Source organism: Corvus moneduloides, chromosome 25 (assembly GCF_009650955.1).
Source record: "Corvus moneduloides isolate bCorMon1 chromosome 25, bCorMon1.pri, whole genome shotgun sequence".
NCBI lineage: Eukaryota > Metazoa > Chordata > Aves > Passeriformes > Corvidae > Corvus > Corvus moneduloides.
In genome coordinates, this window is record NC_045500.1 from 2,072,695 (window position 1) to 2,097,418 (window position 24,724).

The 24,724-nt window shown below is 50.4% G+C and overlaps 1 long non-coding RNA gene across 1 annotated transcript in view; it reads right to left on the bottom strand.

Moving 5' to 3' along the window:
• Window positions 1–329: 329 nt before the first annotated feature.
• The window catches only part of LOC116455765, a 33,779-nt gene continuing 9,384 nt past the window's right edge, over window positions 330–24,724 (bottom strand). The window contains exons 2-3 of the long non-coding RNA XR_004244471.1: window positions 22,760–22,796; window positions 330–365 (exon numbers count right to left, since the gene is read on the bottom strand). This is a non-coding gene — a long non-coding RNA (uncharacterized LOC116455765). The remainder of the gene's footprint in view (window positions 366–22,759; window positions 22,797–24,724) is intronic.

Consider the following 24,724-nt stretch of genomic DNA (forward strand, 5'->3'; position numbering starts at 1 on the left):
AGGCCAGGGGTTGAGTTTGTGGTACACCCCAAAACCTGCCTGCAGTTTACACAGAGCTTCCCAGAACAGGACACCTCGGGAGCAAGGTCCTACCTGTGCATCCAGCCACAGAAATTCTCTTTTGTTTCCCTCTTATCAGCACCTTCAGCTAACAGATGGGCTTCAGCTGCAAACAGGAGACTAGAAAAGCCATTTGCAAATGCTTTGGTGACAACATGCAGCAAGCTGATGCTGCTGAGACATCTCAACACTGGGAGATTAAGAGTTTTTGATTACCTGTGATAATCACAGAATCCCAGAATGGTTTGGGTAAGAGGTGACCTTAAAGTTCATCTCATTCCACCCCCTGCCATGGGCAGGGACACCTCCCACTGTCCCAGGTTGCTCCAAGCCCTGTCCATCCTGGCCTTGGACACTGCCAGGGATCCTGGGGCAGCCACAGCTTCTCTGGGCACCCTGTGCCAGGGCCTGCCCACCCTCCCAGGGAACATTTTCTTCTCTATATCTAACCTAAATTTCCCCTTTTTTAGTTTGAACCCATCAGTCCCTGTCCTATTACCACATTTCCTGATGAAATAATCACACATAACCACCCCTAAATAATAATCACACGTAAACCAGCACTGGCATTCCAGCTGCTTTTAGGAATAAGGTGTTTGGATGCTTGGGATGAAATTCCTGCAGTATCTCCCTACAGCTCTTCTCCCTGGTGCTCCAGAAAGTCTGTAAAATTAAACACAGCGTTTGGATGGACAGCACTGAGGGAAACTTGGCATCTGCTTCAATACCAGCTTCCAAAATGCAGCTCCCAGGTTGAATAACTTGTTTTTAAAGGCAGCATTCCTCGAGATATTTTTGTGTTTTTTAACAAGTGCATTTGAGGCAAACAGATCTGCAGAGGCAGCGGAGATGAGCCTCCTCCCCTTTGATCCCTCTTGGAGGAGGTCTTCAATTTTAGTGAAAGGGTTCACATCTGCTGCTGACACAGGAAATCTTTGTTTGGGGGATTTATCAGGAAGTTATCCCCCCCCAGAAGGTTTAAACTTGATTTATTTCTTTCCATATGACATAACCCCTCCAATTTAGTTCTTCAATTCCCATTTTCAGTTAAAAGCAGTGCTCTGAAGTTTCACATAGAAAACACCCACATTACCAAGTCCACCCTTAACCATTCAGATTTTCCATTCGACCTTCTCGACATCTTGCTCCATCCTCCCTAACAAACCTGGCTCAGCATCTGACCCCTGCCCCACCCTCACAGCCGAGGAGATTCCTTAGCTGACTGTGCCAAGTGATGCCACTTAAGAGCATCAGGACTCGAGGATCCTTGTGGGTCCCTTCCAACTCAGAATATTCTGTGAAATGAAGAGGTGCTTCAGCCCCAACCACCTGCAGAGCTCTGAAGGACAAGGAAAATGAAAAAAACACCTTTTTTTTTTTTTTTTTTCCAGCCTACAGCATGCAGACACCCCAGATGCCCTCGCATACCTAAACGCTCATCAGCACTTCACTAACTGCTGGTTTGCACTTCTCTGCCTCTAGGCAGCAATTCTTCCCTGGCCACCGAGCAGAGGCGGGTTCAGCTCGAGCTGGGCTCTGTCCCTTGCCAAATCCCAACAGCTGAAGCCAGGCTTAATCCCCTGGATAAACAAAGGCCTGGGAAACAAACATAATTGGGTTTAATTTGTTGTTTGCTTACATTTTTGATAAGGAGCACGGAGATGGTGGCACCCTGCAGAGCGCAGTCTCTCCTGGGTGAGCTTTTCATGGCTCTCAGTTACACACAGGGATATTCACTCATCTCCTCCCTTCAGGGAAACACTGCTCTTGTGTGCTGGAGCATCCTGCCTCATCCTGCCTCGCAACACCCCCAGGCACTCCTGCTCTTCCCAAACAGCTGGGAACACCTATGGATCAGTTTGGGGTCAGTTGAGAAATTATGGTCAGTGGAACCTGCCTGAACCCACATGAGGTGTAAACACCTCAGTCTCAGCTGACTTCCCCAGCAATCTTCACCCAGCTAGATTTGAAGGCAAACCAGCATATTCCATCCCATTCTGCAGTCAGAAGCACCTGAGGAGACTCAGGGATCAATTGTTACACAATTGTAACACAGTGAAAGCCTGGCTCTCACTTTCAGCTCCTGTTGAGTCAGGTTAGAGTTGTACGTCCCCCAAAATTTGGTTGTTTCATTACAGTTCAGCAAAAACCAGGAATGTACGATAAAGTTTGTGACTGTGGCACCGCAATTACGCTAATCATGATAATAATAGAGGACCTTCCTTCCCAGAAAGTTTGGAGTCTGGTGAAGCTGCCAGACAGGACTGGAGCAGAGGATTATCGTTATCTCTGGTTCCTGTGACTCAGAGGGGCTCACAAGAAGTCACACGGAGACTGCAGCAGTGCTGGGAAGGAGTTCAGCATCCTAATTCCCACACCCCTACCTCCCACGTGTCGTACTTCAGCAGCTCCTCTCCCTACGCCTCCCCCACCACTGGGACCATCCAGGTTTGGGGACCAAAGCTGTGTTTTAGAGGGAAGAGTCCTGCAGCTACTCACGTTATCATCACATCCTCCAGTTTCATAAATCCCCGAGACTCTTGACAACAAAGTCTGGTTTATGACAACTCCCAGCTCAGACTTCTGAATTTCTGCACGCAGGACACTGCAAATTGTTCTACAACACATCGTTAAAACCCTGTGGGGACACTGAAGTGGTTTCACCAAAGCTGAAACACCCAACACATTCCAGAAAAGGTGCTTTCCTTGAACACAACAAATCCTTGCAACAGGGTGACCTGTCCCAGCCTTTGGGTGTTACATTCCCACATTGCCAAATTCCCCACACGGGTAATGGAGGGTAGGTGGCACAGAGGGAGCACAGATCCTCCCTTACGGCATCTGCCACAGGCCCCAAACCAGCAGTGGGGCAGGGGGGCCCGATTCCCAGCTCCTCTGCCCTCCAAAGACATAAGCAGCAAACTGGAGAACGTGCAAGTCCTGATGCTCTGGGTGCTACTGGGTGATTTCATGACTTGGGTCTGCTCCGAGCTCAAATCCCACCTAACCCTGGCCTCACCTAAAAGCTGCCGTTTCTGTTAAATGGAATAATTTTCTCCTGGAAGGCTTAAGAAGAGGGTGGTTCCCCATGAAGGCTGCTTGCTATTAAACTGTCAGAGTCATTCCAGGGTTCGAAGCACTGAGAAGAACTTGCCACTTGGGAATGGCTTTTGCTCCAAATCCTGAGGACTCCTCACCCCTTTAGCAGTTCAAAGCTCCCAGAGGAGTCATGGAGAGAGGAAAGGTGCCACCGGCACTGCTCACCTTTGTTATTCTCCATCACTCCTGAAGGGACTCGTAAATCCAGAGAGATGAATATGCACATACTGCTGACTCCAACACCTGAGTTGCACATAGAGAACACTTAGAGATAATCCCAGCTTCCTCCAGCTCCTCCCAGGGGCAGCTGACAGCACGTTAATGTGGAGCCCGAGGGCTTGAGAGCCCTGTTTATACTTCCCAGCACGATACTTGTCTTTTTATTTGCAATACAAAAACCACAAGAGACCCGGGCCTAGGTCAGCTCCAAACTCTCCCAGGCAGAGCTTTCCCTGGCCAGTGTTTCTTCCTCCTCTATTTATGCACCTGGTGATTTATGTGCAAACCTTATCCATGACAAATTACATCCAGGGGTTTGTTCCCCACCCAGAAGGGAGGAGGTTTCTCTCCCCTGCAGCATCCACCTCCAAAGCTAATCCCATCCTCGGGCAGCACCTCCCTGACTGGCAGCACTGACACACGTATTCCCTGTCCTATCATCCACAGCCTCCGGGATTATGAAACACTTTGGGTTTGAGTGGGGTTTTTTTCCATGCCTGGCAAAATCTCACTTTATTAGGTTTGCTGTTTTGGCAGCGAACCACCAGCAACTGTTGTGTGTCTGGTTTTCTCCTGCTCACATCTACCTTTTCACAGCAGCCTCCAGACCGTGCTTCCCGAGGCAGGGAAAGGGCCACGACACAGTGCCAACAACCTGAACACACACAGGTTTACTCTTCCCCATCCTCATATGTGGTTACCCAGCAGGAAAGGCAATTCAGTTACCTGGCTGAGAATAAATCACCAGAGGTAGCCACTGCTCCCTGACACTGACTTGTTTTCTTCTGTGTCATGGCAAGCACTTGAGTAAATACCAGGCGAAAAACTGCATATTTCAAGGATTCCATTTCAAAAGAGATCTGGAGCCATCACAAGTAACACAGGTCACAGGGGTAGAGTTTCTTTGCACTGACACATGTTTATTTGCAAGATGCTCACAGAGCAGTTCGATGGGAGTTTGGGTACTATTTATGCTGAACTTGCCCAAAGTTTTGAAGTCTGGATTGATCAAACGAGCTAAACCCAGAGGCAGCACATCTTCAATTCATGTGGGATCAGAAAAGCCAACAGAAGCATGCATGGAAGCTTCGGAATTTTTTTATTCCTGTACAGCTCACCTTTTGCAATATAAAGCTTAAATTCCCTGTATAGGTCTTGAGGAACACAGAATTGGCACACAGGCTAATTTTAAACTGCCTGAAGCAGAGAAAAGCATAATTATAGGAACCTGGGAGCCACCTCTGCTGACTGCTGAAGGTTATTGAGCTCCCATTCTGTGCTCAGTTGCTTCTCCCCCACCAAGAGTAGCAAAAAAATCTCCCACATCGTATATGGCACTTTATTTCCAGAGATTCAGAACACGGCTGTGATGAAGCAGAAGCAGCAGCAACAGAAGTGATCCAACAGCTGCTTCTCTGTGATACTTTTCCAAAACAAAGCTCATCTTTAAACAACCACCTACGTACAGAGCACTCATCCTGCTCACCACTTTGGCCAGGCACCATCACACAGCAGTTAATATTTTACTTCCCCTTTCAAGCAGGAAACACTGAGTTGTCCAGTAATAAGAGAGACCTAAACACCCACATTGTACCATTTTGCCCACTCCCTGTCTGTGGTCAAGGATTTCCTGCCTTCCACTTCCTCAACCCTTCCCAGCCTCAGCCTGGCTTAAACTCCTGCTTCGGATGTGCAATGCCAGCTCTTCCACAGCTTATCCGGGTTCTTGCATCCATGTGGCAGCGATTAAAGAATGACTTCCACACGGCCTCTCTTTTACTGTCACCTCCCTGGCTCACTGCTAGACCACTGTTCCTTTGCTCCCCTTCTCACCCTTTTGTTTCCACGTTAGCAGCGTCTCTCCAAGGAGGGTCTCCAGGAGACCCCGGCTAAGTCTGGTTTTACTCCTTTATGCGGATGTGTTCTTGTGCCAGTTATGCCACAGATGTCCCTTCAGTGCCAGCCCAGATGGCCTTTTCTCACTTCCTGCCTTCATCCCATCACGATCCTGCTGTGACCCAAGAGCCCTTTCTCCAAGGGCCACGCATACGGCCCCTGTCCCACCCTAACATGTCCCAGGGGTTTCCTCTGAGAGGTTTCTGTAGAACATGGGGGAAAGGATTTAAACTGAAAGAGAAGAGGTTGAGATGGGATATTGGGAAGGAATCCTTCCCTGGGAGGGTGGGCAGGCCCTGGCACAGGGTGCCCAGAGCAGCTGTGGCTGCCCCAGGATCCCTGGCAGTGCCCAAGGCCAGGCTGGATGGGGCTTGGAGCAGCCTGGACAGTGGGAGGTGTCCCTGCCCATGGCAGGGATAGCACTGGATGATCTTTGAGGTCCCTTCCCACCCAAACCATTCTGGGATTCTCTCATTCCTGAGTCTGGGCATGAATGTACTCTCCACTCTCCACTAGGACAATCTCCACTGCACAAAAGCTCTCTTGCCCCTCTTTCCTTTTCTCCCTGCCCGTGGACTGATGTTTGTGCCACGTCCAGTCCCTCCCCCCATGGTGATGATCTCCCTGCCTGGGAACAGCAAATTTCTGCATCAGTCCCTGTGGGACAAACACCTCAAACAGCTCTAGAGGAACAAACCCCCTAACAATGGTATTGACTTGAGAAAAGGAGTACAATCACACTTAGCCAAGGGGTATTTCCACAGCTCCAAGGTATTCCAGTCACAGGAGCAACCACTCGGGCTTTGAGAGGAGGCCATGGGATTTGCTTGTGTCACGCAATGATGAAATAGCTCCTAATCCAACAGTAACTAAGGAGGATGTTAAGCCACAGCTAGTAAATGAGGTCTTTTGAAATCAGCAAGCACAGAGAACTCGTATTTAAAAGGGACCTGGCCAGAGAGTGCTCTGGATCGTTAATGTTGACTTTTAATAAGTCTTTGGAACACTGAGGGCTGGAAGAAAGCTCATGTTGTGCCAGAGTTTTAAGAGGATAGAAACAGGATGACCCACATAATTATCCACCTGTGACCCTGACTCTTATCCCAGGTGAAATAATGGAACAGCTGTAAAAGAACTTCATTAATAAAGCATTAAAGGAGTGTAAGAGCAAATGCCAACAGCTTGGGTTTATAGGAAGCAGATTTGTCACTAAGTTGAGAAATTGTTTTAGAGTTGAATACGTTCCCTAAGTTTGCAGGCTGGATGTAAAAGGAGTATGAAGTTTATACAATTTAAAGCCAACTGAGGCCTTACAAAAACCTCAGCCTTCCTATCCCTGTAGAGGGACTACCAAAAGAGTTACAGAATCCCAGCAAGCCAAGAAACCGTGGGGTAGGATGGGCAAGAGATCCTTGAGTCTCTGTGTGCTGCAGGAAGGCACAGCCGGATGAGCAAAGGGAAAGGAACAGCCACAGCAGGAATTTGTGAAGCGCAGGACATTGTCACTCCCTGCTCTGGATTTCCTTGCCTCAACACTTCCATCACCAAGAAGCTTCTAATTAGCTTTGTTTGCAGCACAACCTCAAGACGACATTCATAAAAAGTTCATTTATTTGAATCCAAACCCACGAACCGCAGCTCAAGGATGAACACTGGGGATGTTCCAGGCACTCACCAAAAGCTGTGACGCTCTGGCAACGAGAACCAGGCCAGAACAGCATCCCACTGGTGAGGGACCAGTAAATCCATTACACATCAGGAAGGGTTTGGGTCCTTGCCCAAGGGCAAGAAGGGAAATGTGAGGGGAAAGAGTTGCTGTTTGTGTCATCTTCCGGAATGAAGCAATGGGTTTTGAGCAGCCAAACTTCCTAACGCTTTGGAGTTCCATGTTACCCAGAGGATGCAACTCGGCCCCAGCAGCACCACTGCCCTGCCCAAGGCACAGCGGCAGCCTGGGAGGTCAGCTCTGGTGTGACCTTCACCAGCCAGTTTTCCAACCCAAAAATCTTCAGGCACAACCCTGTCGTCTTGTGCCTGCTTGGGAGGCCCTGCCAGCTCTGAGTTGAGCAGAAAAGCCATTCTCCACTCCAAAATTGCCAGTGCTTAGCAATGCACTCCCCTCTGCCAGACAGCTGGGGTACCCTGGGCATCCCAGGGACAGAGAGAAGGTCTGGGAATTATTTCAAAATCCCCCCTGATGGTCATTGCAGAGCCCTTATGACTTCATCTCAGTCACTGCTATGTTTTTGAGAGTCAAGAATAACATGAATTTTTCCATATCTTGTGGTTTTTGGAGGGTGTGAATAAATTCTCATGCTGTGAGTTATTTACGTATCAGCAAACCCAACCCAGCAGCGGTGAAGCCGTTGAGCAACACAAAAACCCCGTGGAGGAGATGTGGCAGGCAAAGACTCACCAGCGTGACACATCATGAGCTCCTAAGTGTCCAGAACCACCAAGAAGAATTGCAGATGCTCCTTATGGTCATGATAAGCCTACTCAGAGATGTCACTAAATCCAGAACATGTGGAAAATTATATAAAACTCCAAAAGACAACAGACTGGTGCCCTTTTGGACCACCAGGGATCAAGTAATGGCGCAAACCCCTCGGAGAAACAACTCGTTGGCACGTCACCAAGAAAAGCGGTGCCACAGAGACTTCCCATGTCCACGCTGTCCCTTCCTGAAGATGGATCTTGGCAGGAGCTTGAAGCTGCAGGCCAAGAGCTGGAATTGATGATCCTTGTGGGTCCAACTCAGTTCACAGTTCTAGAATCATGGAATATCCTGATTCTCATGAGTTCTCAGGGTTGGAAGGAGCAGGGAGGGCACAATGAATGATGGATCCTGAAGCCTGAATGCTTCCCAAAGGCAAAATTCTACCTCTGGTGGTGAAGGCTACCTTCCTCCCCAGATACCTATTTTTGAATGTGTGCTCCTCAGCGGTGCTAAAGCCTACAGAAAGATGCTGGCCAGAGCAGGCCACGGAGCTGCTCCAAGGGCTGGAGCCCCTCTGCTCTGAAGCCAGGCTGAGAGAGCTGGGGGGACTCACCTGGAGAAGAGAAGGCTCCAGGGAGAGCTCAGAGCCCCTTGCAGGGCCTAAAGGGGCTCCAGGAGAGCTGAGAAAGGCTTTGGACAAGGGGGAATGGCTTCCCAGTGCCAGAGGGCAGGGATGGATGGGATATTGGGAAGGAATTGTTCCCTGGGAGGGTGGGCAGGCCCTGGCACAGGGTGCCCAGAGCAGCTGTGGCTGCCCCTGGATCCCTGGCAGTGTCCAAGACCAGGCTGGACAGGGCTTGGAGCACCCTGGGATAGTGGGAGGTGTCCCTGCCCATGGCAGGGAGTAGAATAAGATAAGCTCAAAGGTAGTTTCTAACACAAACCATTCTGGGATTCCATGATCCTACAAAAACCCCCCAAAAACCACACAAAAAGCCTCCATTTTATTCCCTGGCTTTTTGAATCCAGCTCCTACATGAACAAGTGCAGGAAGAACAGGAGGAGAAGGAGAGACCTCATTTAAAACTGTACAAGGGGAAATTGCAAAAAATTACCTAAACCTTTAGGAACATATTTATATTTTGATTTCATGTAATATTACTTCCTGGTTTCCAGCACATATTCCCTGGGCGTCCCCTATCAAATATCAGGCAGTATTAAATCACTGATCCCTGATCCCCGTAGCTCTCAGAAAAACATCTGTACTAATTTGTTGGTTTTCCTTAACACGAGGGCCAGCTGAACTCCTCCAGGGCTGAGCCAAGTGAGATCGCTGACAGATGCAGAATAAAAGTGCAAAGATTTTTCCTTTATTAAAAATAAGGTTCCACACTCCAAGCCCTGAGCTTGTCGCTTGCCAGAGTGATGAAATGACACGCGGCAACCTTGATGCAACGCTGTTGTGGATACAAACACAGGGGTTTACCTAAGGCTGCTCCCCCAGCAAACAGCTCCTGACAGCACAGCCCGAGTGGCACAGGCCAACAAGGTGAGGGGTCTGGCAGGGGGGACAGCCCTGTTCTGCTGAGGGTCCCCGAGTGTCTCAGAGGGAAAGAGTCATTCGAGTTCATTGCCCTGGGAACGCAGCAGATCTGGCACCCTGCTCCCCACTGAGGAGCTCACTGTGTTTTGGACAAACTTTGCTGCAGCAGCTCAGCATGAAGCAGGGAAGAGGGACAGAACGCAGGTAAAAAGGCAGAATTTGTCCTTGTTGTACATAAGATACATCAACCCAAACCATCAAGGACTGCTGGGATAGACTCCAAAGCCCCCGAGGGATGAGGCAGCACCTTCTGTGGGCAGTCCCCACGCTTCCAAGGCTTTTGCACAGATGAGGCACCTGAAACTCATGTCACAGGTGTGCCAGGCATCCTGCAAAAGCACACAGGAATTAAGAACAGCTTTCCTTTGGAACCAAGAGCCATTTTCCCAAGGAAAAGCTCCCTTCCAAGTTGACAAGAGTCCCAAGTAACAGCACAAGGCCTTGGTTTGCATTTTGCCTGGTGGGCTCTGTGAGAGGGATGCTCCTCTCGTGCAGAAGACCTCACGCACGATGTTGATGATGCATCCATGGGAATATTATCCAAGTGCAATCCAGCTGCCAGGGAAAGACCTGCTGGCATGAATAACCTCGGCCATGTGTTTCACCCCAAAGACTCACCACAGAGCTCGTCAGCACCTCATCCCTGCACAGAACTGACTCACACCCTGCGCCAGCGCCGGCGCTTCCCAGCGGGCATTTCCCTGCAGGAAATTCTCCCTCTGGATGACCCAGCCAAAGCGTGGAAAATGCCACAAACCCACATCCCTTCTCCAGCAGCCTGGGGGTGAATCCCAGCCAGGGGCACTGGTCAGCCCATTGACAGGCTCTATCTGCTTCCAATAAACTTTTACAGCCTGTCAATGGGCTGAATCCTGTGCAATAAAATTGGTGCCATAAAAAAGGTCTCGCAGTGCCAGTGTCTGTCTTTTTTTTTTTTTTTTTCCCTCTTTTTAATTTGAGGACATATGGGAGGGGCTGATTCAGAAGCCAAGTTTGTAATATTTTGGGGATGGGGGGGGGGTGGAGGAGGAGGGAAAATGACTTTAAATTACAATAGGAATTTTCAGAGCCTCCTTCTGGGGAGAGCAGCCATTTTCAAAAGTGACTTCATTTCCAGAGCTGGCTTCCCTCCCAGTATTTGAACAAGCAAGCAAAGAAGAGTTCAGAAAGTAAATTGGTTTCAAGTTTGACTTGATTGGTTTCAAATTTAACAGCCATAAACCAGACTTTAGAATTCCAGGCAAATTTTAGGCTGGTTCATTTTATCAGGCTGCCAATCCTGAACCTCAGCTCGCTGGGCAGAGATGACCCTGCACAGCATTGCCTTCAGGAGACAGCTTCACACACAAACCCGGCACAGACAGGGAACCTGGGCAACCTCAGCTGGCAGATCTGGAGATTTAACACAAGGCTTTTGGACTTTTACAAGGGTTAAAGTGTTTTGCATCCTTTCCCTGGGATGCACTTTTGTGGCAGTCGTTAAGGGCCATATTCAGTCGTCTTAAATCCCTTTCCAGTCCCTGTACGCAGTGATATGGGGAGCAAGGGGACATTTAAGAGCAATTCAGACTCCAGTAAAGCACCAGCTGGAGACACTGGGACCAGGGAGACTCGAGGGCAGTGAGAGTCTCTTCATTCCCTGCCTTAAGATGCAGATAACTTTGTTCTCTTAATGGGCACATTAGGAAGATAAAGAGGCTGCCAGTGGTTAAGAGGCTCCGAGACGCTCGGGATCTGCAGCCCAATTCCCAATCCCACTGAGGGCTGTTTGGGGCACTTCCCACCCCTTATGGCTGCTTGCAGTGCCGGGTTATCAGGAGAAGCTTTCCCTGGGAGGAGCAGGGCTCTGATAAAGCTGTGAGTAAGCAGGAGGCATTTCCCTGCTGTCAGTCACCCCAAACTTTGCTCCGAGCCATCCCTGAGCCTCGGAAGGAGCTGTAAGCCCCGTGTCCCAGCGCGTGGCTGAGGGAAGGAGGTTCCCCACGCAGGGTGCAAACAGCTGGAGCTGCAGACAGATGTTCAGCGCAGCAGCGGCCGACGGGGTCTCTCCCTGTCAGCTCTCACTGGTGCTTCAGCACAGATAAGTCACTAACGACGCTGCTTAAATGATTCTTGGCAGGGAGAACAACACCGAGGGCTTTATGAAGAGTTGCTCTTTATGCGTCAGAACGGCAGAGCCAGTTAATTTATTTCCATGCTATTGCTGTCCCTGGGGTGGGTTGGGGGATGCATGGAGGGGAAGAACGGCTTTCCAAGTCTTCTAGGCTGGATGTTCATGTCCAAGAGGTGATGGAGTTCCACAGCTCCCTCTCCTATCACATCCTCAATTTTAAAGTGATTTTTTAATGTTTTCTGGTGAAAAGCGGGGATTGACAGCCATCAGTCTGAAGAGCCACGGGAGAGAGCAGGAAAGCTGCCCTGCTCTGACACGGAGGGACTGGCCCAGTCCCTCTCCCCCACTCCCAAGAGGGGGATTTAGGCTGCTGGGTGGCCTCTGGTCAGACTGGTTTCCCACAGCATCCCAAACAGCAGCTCCTTGGAGAGCTCTGCCAGCAATCGTGCTGGCCAGAAATCGAATTCAATAACAGAATCAATGCCTGGTCTCCAGGTGGCATCACGAGAAGGGAAAGCAAAGACAACAACCCACCCATCCCCCGGTGGCAGAAACCTCACTCCAAACTCCAGGAGTTGCTCATTCCTGCTTTCCTGCTTACCCAGGCTGTCTCCTGCTTCTTTGGGTTTCAACCTCCGCACTGCACAAGCTTTTTGCATGACAGCGAACTCCAGCTCTGTGCTTTTTGATCCGAAATAAGAACATATAAAGACAGCAGCTGCCAGATCCCTTTGTAAGGAGTGGGAGAGGTTCCTACAAGGCCATGGTGTGGATGCAGTGGAACTGCAATGGGGAGAGCAGGTTCTGGGCAATGTGGGGCTAATTCCTTCCTGTTTGACCTCACAAAGGTCAGCCTTTCCCTCTCAGCCTCAGCACGGAGATCATGGAATCATGGATGATGGATTGCCAGCCTGCCCTACCAAATGGTGAGAATTAAGTGCTGCCTGTAGCGCATGTTGGGAGACTGGGATGACAGGCAGTGTGTAACTGCAGACTCTATTATATCACTGCACCGTCCCCTGGGCCAAAAATCTGCCTTTGCAGAAAAGATCCAGACACAAAATGTGTTATTAAGTGAGGACGTCTGACAGTAGTTCAGCTGCATAGAGATGTTAAATAGTAATAATAATAATGAAACAAAGCTCAGCATTCGAGGATGCTGTACATCTTCAAAGCACTTCACCACAACGTTAACTGACTGCACCCAAAATAAATTGCTCGCAGCTGCTGGAGATCCATGAGGTGTCCAGAAGGAATGGATGGAACCTCATCCATCCTGGATCACGTGCTAGAGCATAATCAAGAGCTCAAAGGAAATAACTCACAGGGAGTTGAGATTTAGAGCTGTTCTGCACACCTCAGGGTAGGGTTTATTGTCAGAGAAAGCAGCAGAGGCCTGAGCTCCCTCCTCTCAGTGCAGAAAAAAACTGTGACAGAGCCAAAGCCTTTATTCAAAGTTCAATGTCATCCCCTGAAAGCTCCAACTCAATCTTAGCAGAAATAGCCCCATGCCAGGCACCTTGAGGCATCCACAGTGTTGAGACACAACCAAGAGAACACAGATTTGGCGCTCTTGTGCTGAGCACAGCAAACTCCTCCAACAACTCCTTCCACACTCATCTGTCTTAATTTAATGTGGATTTCACCGCTGAAGTTCCACATTATGTCAAAGAATTAAGACTGTCTCCCCCAACCAGTTCCCATTCATGGCTTACAAAGCATCCCAGCCCTTCTCTCCCAGCTTCAAAAGCCCTTTCAGGTGAACAGCAAAAAATTTGTAGCTTCGAGTGCCAGGTAACAAATGCCCTCAAAAGAGCAGCAGGGCACTGGTATCTAAATAAACCCACAAGTGTTCTTTCCACCATTACTGGCTGGCTTTCCAACACTGGAGCCAGTTGCTGGCCTGTTCCCTGCCAGAGCATGGCACCTGCCCAGGCAGATGTCTGGAAAGACACACGAGAGACCTGGCATCCGCAGTAAGCATTGAGGTAGAAAAGGTTGATTGTTCCCTCACTCACAGGCACGGCTGATCTCAGCCCTGTGCTTACCACTGCCCCTCTCTGTGGTCCCTGAGGGCAGAGGTTGGAAGAAAACAAGCCTGAGAAGCCCAAAACCAACCAAGCACTTGGCCTGTTGTCAGGATCCGGTTATTGACGTTCTTAGAAATGCCCCTGCCTGAATTAAGGTGCAAATGAGACCACAGGCCAGTGACAATAGTGTGGGTTTTATTTGATAGTAAATAGAAGAGAGAGGGAGGGAAAGAAACAGAAAATGGGTGTGGGGGAGGAACAGAAAGAGCTTGACAGAGACAGAATAAAGAACGTATCACCACTCCACGGATCCCAATGATATCAGTGTTTGAGGCATGAACTGTTTCAGTCTCTGACACCTGTTCAGTCTGCCCCTTCCAAAAGCACAAACACCTGATCCTGACCTCAGAGCAGGATGCAGCACAGCAGGGCAGCTGTGCTGTGAGGTAACAGGAGCAAGGATGGGCCACGCCCGAGGGCGAATGGCACAGGAGCATCATCCTTGATAAAAGCTGCAGACAGCAGCACCAATCGAAACTGACAGGTCCCACAAAATGTTTTGGGGGATGAGCCCAAAGGATTGTCACCATGGAGAGATTTGATGCAGGCCAGGAATAACACAGGTCAGGAGCTTTCCAGATGCCAATGGGTAAGATCCAGACAGATCCCTGCATCCACATGGAGCTTCTGTCAGACTCCAGAGAAGCCAAGGCTTGGTAGGAAAGGGGAACAGCAGAGCAGGAGTGCGGACACACTGACCTAGGCCACATCTAGGGAAGAGCAAAGCAGTCCCTTACTTTCTTTCATCCTAAAGCTCAGAGCACGCGGAGCCTCACAGGGGCTTTGGATTCAGCCTTCCCCACCCCTTGCTGGAGATCATCCTGCCACACATCATCACCATCTCCACAAAGCCCGAGTGACTGCCTTGCAAATGGAACCCCCAGCAGCCTCCAGGACTGCCCTTGGTTGTTGGGGTCCCTCCCCTGCCGTGTAGCCCTGGGAGAGAGGCCCTGAGGGACAGACACGGGGCTTCCCTGTCCCTGCTCAGCCTCGTTCCCATGGGTTGGTTTGTGTTCCCTGCGCGGGCAGAAGGACCCTTGGTCCCGTGACTGGAACAGTTCCTCAGCAGAGCTCCGGCCATGCGGCTGGAGAAATAAACATCTCTGAAACATCTAGCAAGAATCTGTCTGTCCATATATATTTCCTTTCCACGGGACTCCTGGTTTGGTATATGCGTGTTGCAGTATCCCCACTGCAACGTAATGGTAGAGAATGCGGGCAGAACGATCCCCGATCCCTAAGCGACTGATTTGTGTGAGTAAACCCTGGAAACTTTGGATTCCTCTTCTTGGTTTTGCTTTGCTATTCCGTATCTAAACTATGGAGGAACAGTGGGAAGACTCTTGGCTCTCCGAGCCGCATATGGACATTTATCTTAAACTTAAAATGATTCTTGAACAACGATTTGTAAATTTTAGCTTGATTCAAGCTCAAAAAGAACTGAAACACTTCCTGGCATGGTTGTTTAAGAACTTTTTCTATGTTTCTTGGGATTTAATTCTTACCAAGGGCTTTTGGAAAACCGTTTGGACACAGTTAATACTGGAGTCAAAATATATGCCGATGGAAGAATATTTTCGTGAATATTATTTAGTTACCGAGACTGCTGAGCGATGTCAGCTGTGTCCTGGCGCAGGGACCGTGCGGCCCAGGCCACGTGCACCGAGCGCTCTGCGAGCAGCAGCGAGGCAGTTCCCGCGCGTGGGCGGAGCCACGCGAGCCGCAGTGTCGGTGGTGGAGCGGGGAGCGGCGGGACCCGGCGGTGCCCGCCCGGTCCTGTGCAGCGCGTGGTGGAGCGAGCCCCGTGAACGCCCGACTGAGAGGGGAGGCGCGCAGGCGGCGGCGGGCGGCGGTGCCGGTGGAGCGGAGCCGCGCCCAGCCGAGACGCGCGCTGGAGCAGGGCGCGGGGGGGTCGTCGCTCGGGGGCCCGGCCGAGACGTGGATGCAGCGCCCGGCATCGGCAGCGAAGCTGCGAGCAGAGGAGGCGGCGCACGGAGAACTGAGCGGCGCGGCCCGGCCCGGCCCGCGCAGCCCCGAACGCGACCCCGGGAAGAGCGCGCAGGCACGAGCAGCCCCGACAATTCCAACACGGGAGCGACCGAAGGAGAGAGCAAAGACGCAGCGAGACAAAAACCAGCAGCCACTCGGAAAAAGATCATAGTAACTAAGACCTTAGGGATAGTAAAATGGTATAATGTTAAGCAAAATTATGGTTTTATAACAAGGTGTGACAACCAGCAAGACATATTCGTGCATAGAACTGCTATTAAAAAGAATAACCCTGAAAAATGCATCCCAAGCTTGGGAGATGGAGAGGTGGTGGAATTTAATATTGTACTAGGGAGAAAAGGGTTACAAGCATCGCAGGTCACTGGGCCTGATGGTGTTTCTGTAAAAGGCAGTATATATGCAAAAAATCGTAGTCATGTTAGACAATATCTCCATTGTAAGCCCCCCCTACAGTTTCCCTTTCCTAATCCCACCTTTCCCTTTTACCCTATGTCCTATTACCCCCAGTGTATTCCCAATCCGTTTTTTCATCCATGGTTTCCCTCACAAAACCATGCTTTTGCCAATTGTTTCCCCAAAAATCCCTTTCCAATGCCGAGTGGGGGATGAAAAGGGGAAGGGAAGAAGTTAAACCCTCTCCTGCCTCAGTTTCCCCACAAAGCATGCTCAGAGAATTCTGTCTCCCTTCTGTCAGCCCTAAGATGTTCCAGAGAATCTGTTTGGACATTTAAAGACTCAGGAGGGTGGCTTGTTTTGTTTTGAAACTGTTCTTGTTATGTTTATCCAGTTGTTTTCATTCTCCTTTTATTAAAATAAAACGGGTGAGGTGTTGGGGTCCCTCCCCCGCCGTGTAGCCCTGGGAGAGAGGCCCTGAGGGACAGACACGGGGCTTCCCTGCCCCTGCTCAGCCTCGTTCCCATGGGTTGGTTTGTGTTCCCTGCGCGGGCAGAAGGACCCTTGGTCCCGTGACTGGAACAGTTCCTGGGCAGAGCTCCGGCCATGCGGCTGGAGAAATAAACATCTCTGAAACATCTAGCAAGAATCTGTCTGTCCATATATATTTCCTTTCCACGGGACTCCTGGTTTGATATATGCGTGTTGCAGGATCCCCACTGCAACACTTGGTAATGGAGGCAGCAAACCAGTTAAAGATGACCTTCTTAAAAGCAGGAGCAGCCTGGGGTGCTTCGCCCAACTCTTCTCACCCGAGGAAAGCACCACAAGACATTTCTGTGTCCTTGCTTCATCACACCCACTCGGAAGTGGGATTTTGCTTTGCAAGCCACATTTTAGGGAGGGGTCACCATGTTCATGGAGTGTTCTAGGCTCCACACGAAGGGAACCACACCCTTACACCGTGCTGCAACTTTACTGGGTCCGTGCGGGGTATTTTAAGGAAACTTTGAACACAGCCCATGTCGTTTTGAAATATGGGCTTGAGGGCACAGGCATGAAATAGGGGCTGAAGCTCTCATCCCGACCTTGTGCATGGTGTAAAATATCCTCTGAATCTCACGCCAGCCTGAGTTATTAGGTCTGGTATCAAGGGACAGCGCTGCACTGGGCACAAGGATGCTGCAAGGGGCACTGAGGATCTTGCTCAAAACCCTTTTTTAAGCAGCTCTGGCACTTGGGATTTGCAGCATAAAACCTGTGGCAGGCTGTGAGTAGGTTGCATTCAAGCCTGAAACACAGCTTAAAAAATAGATCTGTGTGGGGCATCAGAGTGGGAAGAGCCAAGAGCAGCTGGACATCAGCACTGGAACAGATTGGCAGAACTACATGGGAGCTCCCGGGGCAGCGGTGAGCAGTGCCCTGATGCTGCAGGGATGCTCAGACAGGCCAGGTTGAGGCCTTCTTGTGGCCATCCCCAAGTGCTCCATGTGAAAAACGGGGTTCAACCTCCTGTGAGAATTTAAAGAGTTTAATATAAAGACAATAAGAGACACATAAAATAAAGCAAAGGGATAATGGCCGGGTGCCTTGGTGCTCTGCCAAGAGCACACCTGATGCTCGAGGTGAGTCCTTTTTATACCATTTTTACTGTCTGTTCTCTATTCATATTCAAACTTTTCTAGGAATTGATCTGCATGGCCGCTCCTTGGGTCCGCCTTTTTAGAGCATGCGTAGTCTTCTGCCTTGTGGTTTTATTTCTCTTGATTCTTGGGGTTGGGCTCGCTAGGTAAGAGTCGATGGTAGGGTGGATCTCTTAATTCTCCAGACAGTCAGGGCTGATTGCAGCTTTGGGCCTCTTTGCCCCCGGGCAGAGCGGTGATAGCGGCTCTCGGACCCTCCTGGCCGCCCGTTCTCCGGGCAGAGCAGCCTTTGGGCCCTTTTGTTCTCTGGACAAAGTGTTGGTCAGCAGCTCCTCGGGCCTCATCCTCTGCTCCCTTGGAGGTTCTCTTACTTGCTCACACTTGCTAACATTCTTGCTAAGAAGAGAGAAAACTACATCCACACAGCAAAAAGCATTTCTAACATTATATAATATCTACCTTTATACTTGCGAGAAGCCAATATTATAATACATGTTTATAACATCCAGAAGGGTCCAGGCACAGGCAAGGGAGGAGAAACACGGGAGGGCAAAGCACACACAGCACCTGCTCAGGCTGTGCCTGGATCCAGTCAACTCCGTCAGCCTCTCACTTGGAAAAAAAGCCACCACTAATACACTTTCTCCCATCCAAGCCTCTCTCCTTCCCCTCTGAGCTCATTCATGGCTCAGGCTCTGGGACAGCTGCCGGGCTGCCAAGTCCCCCCAGCTCAGTGAAGCACAGAGCAACACGATCGGGATGATCGCCGGGCCAGCTGTTGGAAACCACTGCAGGACTCCAAACAACCGAAGGCAAAGCAGGGGAAAACAATAAAGCAGCAGAAAGCCCCTCATTCCTTCGCCTGTGCCTGCACGTTGTGGTCTCGTTGTTACCACCAGCCCTAAATGGCCAAGTGAGCCCTGGCCAAAATGACAGCTCATTATGAATATTTTAAAAATACTCTGGGTGGGGACTGAGGAGCCCTGGGAACAGGCAGTGGATTTTTTCACACCTAAGTGATTGTTTTGAATGCAGCTCAGGTCGATAGAAGTGACCTCCATCCTGACTGGGACCAGTGCCAGGCGACTCCAGCGTGAAGTTCCCCCCTCCAAGCACCGTCAGAGCCATGCTGAAGTTCATGGAATTACAAGAAGGTTTAGGAGGGCTCATACACATTTTTATACAGGCTCGTAAGAGCTGCCCGACTCAGCAACCTCAACTCAGAGGCAGAATCCCCTCTCTACAAAACCCCCCCCCCCTTTTTAAAGACAGACTTACTGCCTTCTGCAACAAACCCCGCCAAGCTCATTTAAAAACAGCATTTTGTTTAAATCAGAGCACATTAAAGCAGGCAACAATGCCCCTGTGTAAATTAAGGGGAAATGTTGTCTTCCCATGGTGGCTTGCACAGTGGGCTACCAAATGTCCTCAGCTAATGCCAAACATCAGCCAAGGGACATGGAGAGGATGGAGAAGAACAGGATGTCTGCTCCCTGAATCAGTGGGGGCCAGAAACAACAAAATTCAACAGCTCAGAAAGGAAAATGGGATTTCGGGACACAAATACCCACAGGACCCCCCACTGACAGCAGCTGGATTTTGGCTCTGGCTTTTTCTTCCCAACAAAACAAGGGAAGGGGAGAAAACTGATTAAAAATGTCCATGGCAGTGCCCAAGTACCACGAGACGGTACATCTCACCAAGATGGGGGGACACAGGGCAGGCTGGGATGCCATGAACACCGGAGATGGTCACAGGGGATGCGCCCTGGGAAGCTGAGGAAGAGCAGCAGCACTCAGAACAAGGTATTTTCTCAGCACATCACCTTCCTGCAGCTCCACAGCCTTCTAGGCAGGTCTTCCCAGCAGGCAGGACAAGGACTTGAAGCTGAGTTGAGTTTGAAGCCAGCACCGGGGATAATTTTGCTGTCCCCCTTTCCCTCTGCTCTGTCTGGCAGGGCTGTCCAGGGGCAGAGCAAAGCCACTCTCCCTCTACACCCCACTGCTTCCACAGCGCCCACGCCAAGGCACAGCAGCCTGGGAATTTCCCTCAAGATTTTTGGTGCCTCTGGGATGGGGAGGAGGCAAATATTCCACTGCACCACCATCAGCAGTCCCGCAGGCACCCTGATCCACCCTGAGCATCAGCACTCTCCGGAGGGACCCCCACACTCCTCTGTGCTGTGCCAGCCCCGTGGAAACTGCAGAGCCCCGACGTGTCAGCTCTGCCCAAAGCACATCTGACGAGGCAAAGCCAAAGGTGACGCTTCCCTTTGCCATCTGGAAAGAAGCCTGCAAGGACAATAAACCAGAGGAGATGGAGCTCTAGACTGTGCCTGCCATCGAGGTGCCTCCTGAGCTGTCTCCACCACCCTCTCCCCAGGGCACAGCAGCGTTTCTGTGCAGTTTTTCACTCCGCTTTTCAGGGCAGCACATTGACCCTGGTGTGTGACAGTCCCAAAGAGCCTTTTCCTGGTGTTCCACAGAGGAAAGGAAGGGTCTGCACCTCTGCTCGTCAGGAGACTCTTGGCTCTTCAGACAAGCAATCACTGCACACAGAGTCCAGCAGATCCATGGGCTGCCACATCCTCTCAGCACATTAACAGCTGACGAGCTCATTATCAGAGAGTCTGGTCCAGCTGAACTCCTCCCTTCCTGTCCTTTGCCTTCCAGAAAGTGGGGCTCTCCCTTCGGAGAAGTCTCTCACCTACAGCAAAGGCTCTGACTGGAGAGCCCAAGGGTTTGTTGTTTTTGGTGGGAACAGGAGCCACCACAACCTCTCCCTTGCTTTTCTTCCCCCAGCCCCCAGCAGAAGCCTCCTGGCAGCTCATTACCCTCACTACAGCCCCAGATCCCCACTCCAGGCTCACCCCCACTTCTCCAGGTGAAAGACACAAGCGTGTCCTGCCTGAACACCCCTCCTGGGCAACTGGCTTCTCTCTCTTCCATTCCTGTATCCTCCGAGGCTTCGCTGCATGCACAGAAAACAGGACAGATGGAGAGGCTGCTGCAGCCCAGGGTGCCCTGAGGGACACTAATTGCAGGATGAGGTAAGGCAGGAGGAAGTGGGTGCTCTGGGCTGCAGGGAAGGACAGCTGTGGCTGTTCCCAGGATCTGGAGGAAGTTAATTGATAAATACCAGAGCTGGACCTGAAGGAAAACTGGGCATTTCCAGCCAAGAAAGCAGAGTTGCTTTAGAAGAAGCCCTGGCCTTTGTTGCACAATGTCCATGGAAAGCACTCACTGTACTCACAGAGCAAGAGGCAAACCAGGCATCAGCAAACTCACACCCCCTCACTCAGCCCAAAACAGAGCTCAGCACAGGCCTCCAGCTTCCCACCTCCCCAAAAACGCCCTCTCCAGCAGCCAGCACTGCAGCATATCTCATGCAGCTGCCCTGAGGAACTCAGTGTGAGAAACTGCAAGATTCCAGCCTTTCCAGGGCTCAGACAAGTCCAAGGCACACACCATCCTGTACAGCCAGGGCCTGTAACTCTCAGTGCCTGACAGCCTTTGAACCCTCAGGGGAGGGTCAGCAGCAACCAGGACCTCAAGCTCTCTTTACAAAACAATATTAAATACCCAGCCAACTGCGTGGTAAATAAAAACCACAACCCCTTTTTTTGGAAGCTTCACAACATTCAGCAACACAACCTTGTTCTTCTCTGGACACTTGCAGCTAAAATTCAATAAGAGAGAACTTCATTGGTTCCCACACCCCATAAGTTCAGCTAAACCCTACCTTATCACACAAACAGCAACTTGGATGCAGCCAGGACATCCTTTGCTGTCGTGTGGTAGCTCAGGATGCTCTGTTACAGAAAGGACCTGGAAACAGGGAAAAGGAAAGGGGCAAGCCTTCAGAAAAATCAGGGTATAACACACTCACATCCTCCTTGCTGCGCCTCAAGCCTTTCATCTCTGAGGTCACTGCAAGCTTCTTGCCACAGAAACAACATCAAACAGGCCAAGAGAGCTGCTGCTCTCAACCCTTCCCAGGAAAACTCTGCCTCTCCTGAGCCTGATTTATATAACCTCGTGCCCTCACACACCTGTGAGGACAGGTTAATTGGAGCCACAGGGTCAACCCTCCTTCTCTTCTGCAGGTGGTACAGTTTACTTTGTTAGCCCTCCTCCGCCTTCTTCTCTTCTTCCTCCTCCTCCTTCTCTTTTCCCAAAGGGATGGCCCAGGGCACTGCCTTTGAGATGCACTTTAAAGCCTCTCTGTGACTGATGCTGGAAGATTTGGGAAGATCTGTATTTTTCCACTTTATCTCAAAAGCTTCACAAGGCTTAGCGAGAACTCAGGGAATTACTGAGCGAGAGCACTTCGCTGAGTGCTCTCACTTCTCACACACCTCCACTCACCGCACCTCCAGGAACAGCACATTTCACTAACACAGACCACTGGCGGGCACCTCCAGGGGGACGCAGCCCCAGCCCGTGCGCGCACACGCACAGCCCCACGCGCACATCCCTGTGTGCAAATGATCCGTGTTCCCTTCGTATTTGGCTTGGCTGCACAGCCTGCTCTCGGCGGGCTGGGCCTGGAGATAGCCAGGCAAAGATAAACACCGGACAGCTGCTGGGAGCCAGAGATATTTGGTGATTAACAGCTGCGTGGAGCTATGCAGCAGAGACCCCCGCGAGCCCTCCAGAACAGGCTGTTCCGTTTCAGATTCCTGCTTGTCAGGCGGAGGCTGGGACTGATCGGAGGAGACTCTGTGGAAGTCACAGGTGGGGAACCTGACAAGGAGAAGCCGTTGCCCAAAATCCCATCCCTTTCCCAGCATTCCAGCTTTGCCCAGCACCTCATGCACAGCCATGATTAATTATTTCAACGCTTCTCAAATTTATTTATTTATGAAGGGATGGCAAAAAGCCCGTTCTCTCCTGGTTTAACAGAACCAAATACTCCAGAAGAAGGTCCTGTAAGTGTTTCACTCGGAGCTCTTGGCAAATGGGCTCTTCTCCCCCGGTACAGGCATCCAGCAAGTGACAGACTTGTCCTGGGAGAGGAGAAGCTGGGAAAAGGGGCTTTGGAATAACAATGGGGCTGATACATGGGGAAGACAAAAAAAAAAAAAATATTATTACCCCTTCATACCAACAGGGAACAGAATTACAGAATGCCAGAATGGTTTGGGTTGGAAGGGACCTCTAAGCTCATCCTGTTCCATTTGGGCAGGGACACCTTCCACTATCCCAGGCTGCTCTAAGCCCCATCCGACCTGGCCTTGGAACACATCTTAGGCCTCGATGCCTAATGACTGTAGCTGATCTTGTCCAAAGAGCAGCAGGAAGTTCCCAGTCTGACTCTCCCAGTAAGAAGGAGGATTCTGTGGGATTCAGCAGGATTGCTGAATGGAAATTCACCCCCCGCAGCAGCAGCCCGGGTGCCTTACACACCACTCCAGAGCCAGAGTGTTTTGATGGAGAAAAGGGGTGAGAAGTGGGAAGTTGCTCACAATGCGACTGTAAAAACAAAGTCTGGGGATCAGTTAATAATGTGTGGCCTGAGAAAACAAACACATCTCCCCATAAAGACCCTGGTTCAAATAAACTGGTGCTGTTGTCATTAAACCCCATCATCTGCAGGTCTGTTTTCCACTGGGTCTGATGTGAATTTAAAGGGACCACTTATATGGAGAAATAGCCCCCAACACCATCCTTTGGGACACTTTGAAATCCAGATGTGGCTGAAAGACACCATGGCTTGGGCTCATCCCTGCACCACGTTCGTAGTGAAGCTGAACATACAGAGCTGCAATTCCTTAAGTTTTTATGCAGGAAAGCCTGCACTGAAGGCAATGGCTTCTTGTCTTCAAAATGCTGAAGCCTGAAGATTCTAAAAGGCCAGAAAATGTGAGAAGACCTCTGGATCTCCCCACCTTTCCCTCTTCCTTTCTCTCAGCTCTCTCCCTGCAATAGGTAAAGCTCAGACCTGAAAAACCAGGCCTAGTCCTAAACCTCCCAAGCTCCGTGGGGGAGTGGAGACCTCCATGGGCTCAGGTTGCCCTTTCACGCCTGACTGCAGCTCATCAAGGCCCAGATCTAATAATGAAACAAGGAGGCCGAGAGCCCCCTCTGACAGCTTAACTGATGGGTGTAATTAGGGACTGGCCCACACAGCTTTTCATTAGTGCACAGCCCAAGACTTATTATGGCTGTTGTGGAGAGATGGTGCTGCATGGCCGGGAAAAAGCCATGGAGGCTGCAGGGGAAAGGGGAGCAGAAGAGCTTGGAGCGACCGGGGAGCTCTCTGTGCTCTCCTGGACTCCCACCTGGCCATCAGTGTGTGTTTTCAGCTGCATCCTGGCTACACCCAAGCACATCCTGATTTCACTGCACGTGGCACAGTCGTAATTTTTTAAACTTCTGCGGTGCCCTGGTTATTCCCTGGATGTTGGTGACTGCACTCACCAGTGTCGGAGTGAGTCCTGAGGCTCTGCTTCCTCCTCTCCAGACATGCTGTGTACCCCTAGAAGAGCCTGACCCTCTCTTTCCTCAGCCCAGGGCTGGCTGGTTTTGGCTGAGATGTCTCCCAACAGCTGTGGCAGTGCTGGTACCACAGGTGTCCGTTATCACTTCCTCTCTTTTCCTGCCCGAAAAATTAAAAATATTTACTTACATGGCAAAACCTAAGCATACTAAGAAATGCACTCATTTTCTAGGGGGCAGAACAGAGTCCTCTGGGCTCCCTTCCTTCCTCTGCTTTTCCAAGCAGGACCTGCTTCTCCTACATTTCAAACAAGATTTTGGGTTTCATCAGTTCGATGCTGCAGCTTCAAGTTTTCTCACTCCAGGGTAATGTGTGCTCTTCTCGGAGCTGTTTTATAGAAGAACTCGTGATTCTAAATGGCAAAGTGAAGGAAAAGGAAGTAAACTGGTTATTGTGCCAGAAACACTCCTGGCACACCTCCCATTTCTATTTTCCCTTACATTATAAAGCTGGAATAAATCAAAGTGAGCAATACCCTGGCGAACTGATGAAAGGGAGCAGAATCAGCACTCTGGTCCCTTGTACTGATATAAAAAAGGTGTAGTCCCATGCAGGCAACAGTCTGCCTGAATTACAAGTGGTGGGGATGGAGAATAGCCCTGGAGTGTTTATTAGCAGTCATAACCTTAATCAAATAACACTCAAGGATATGTAAAG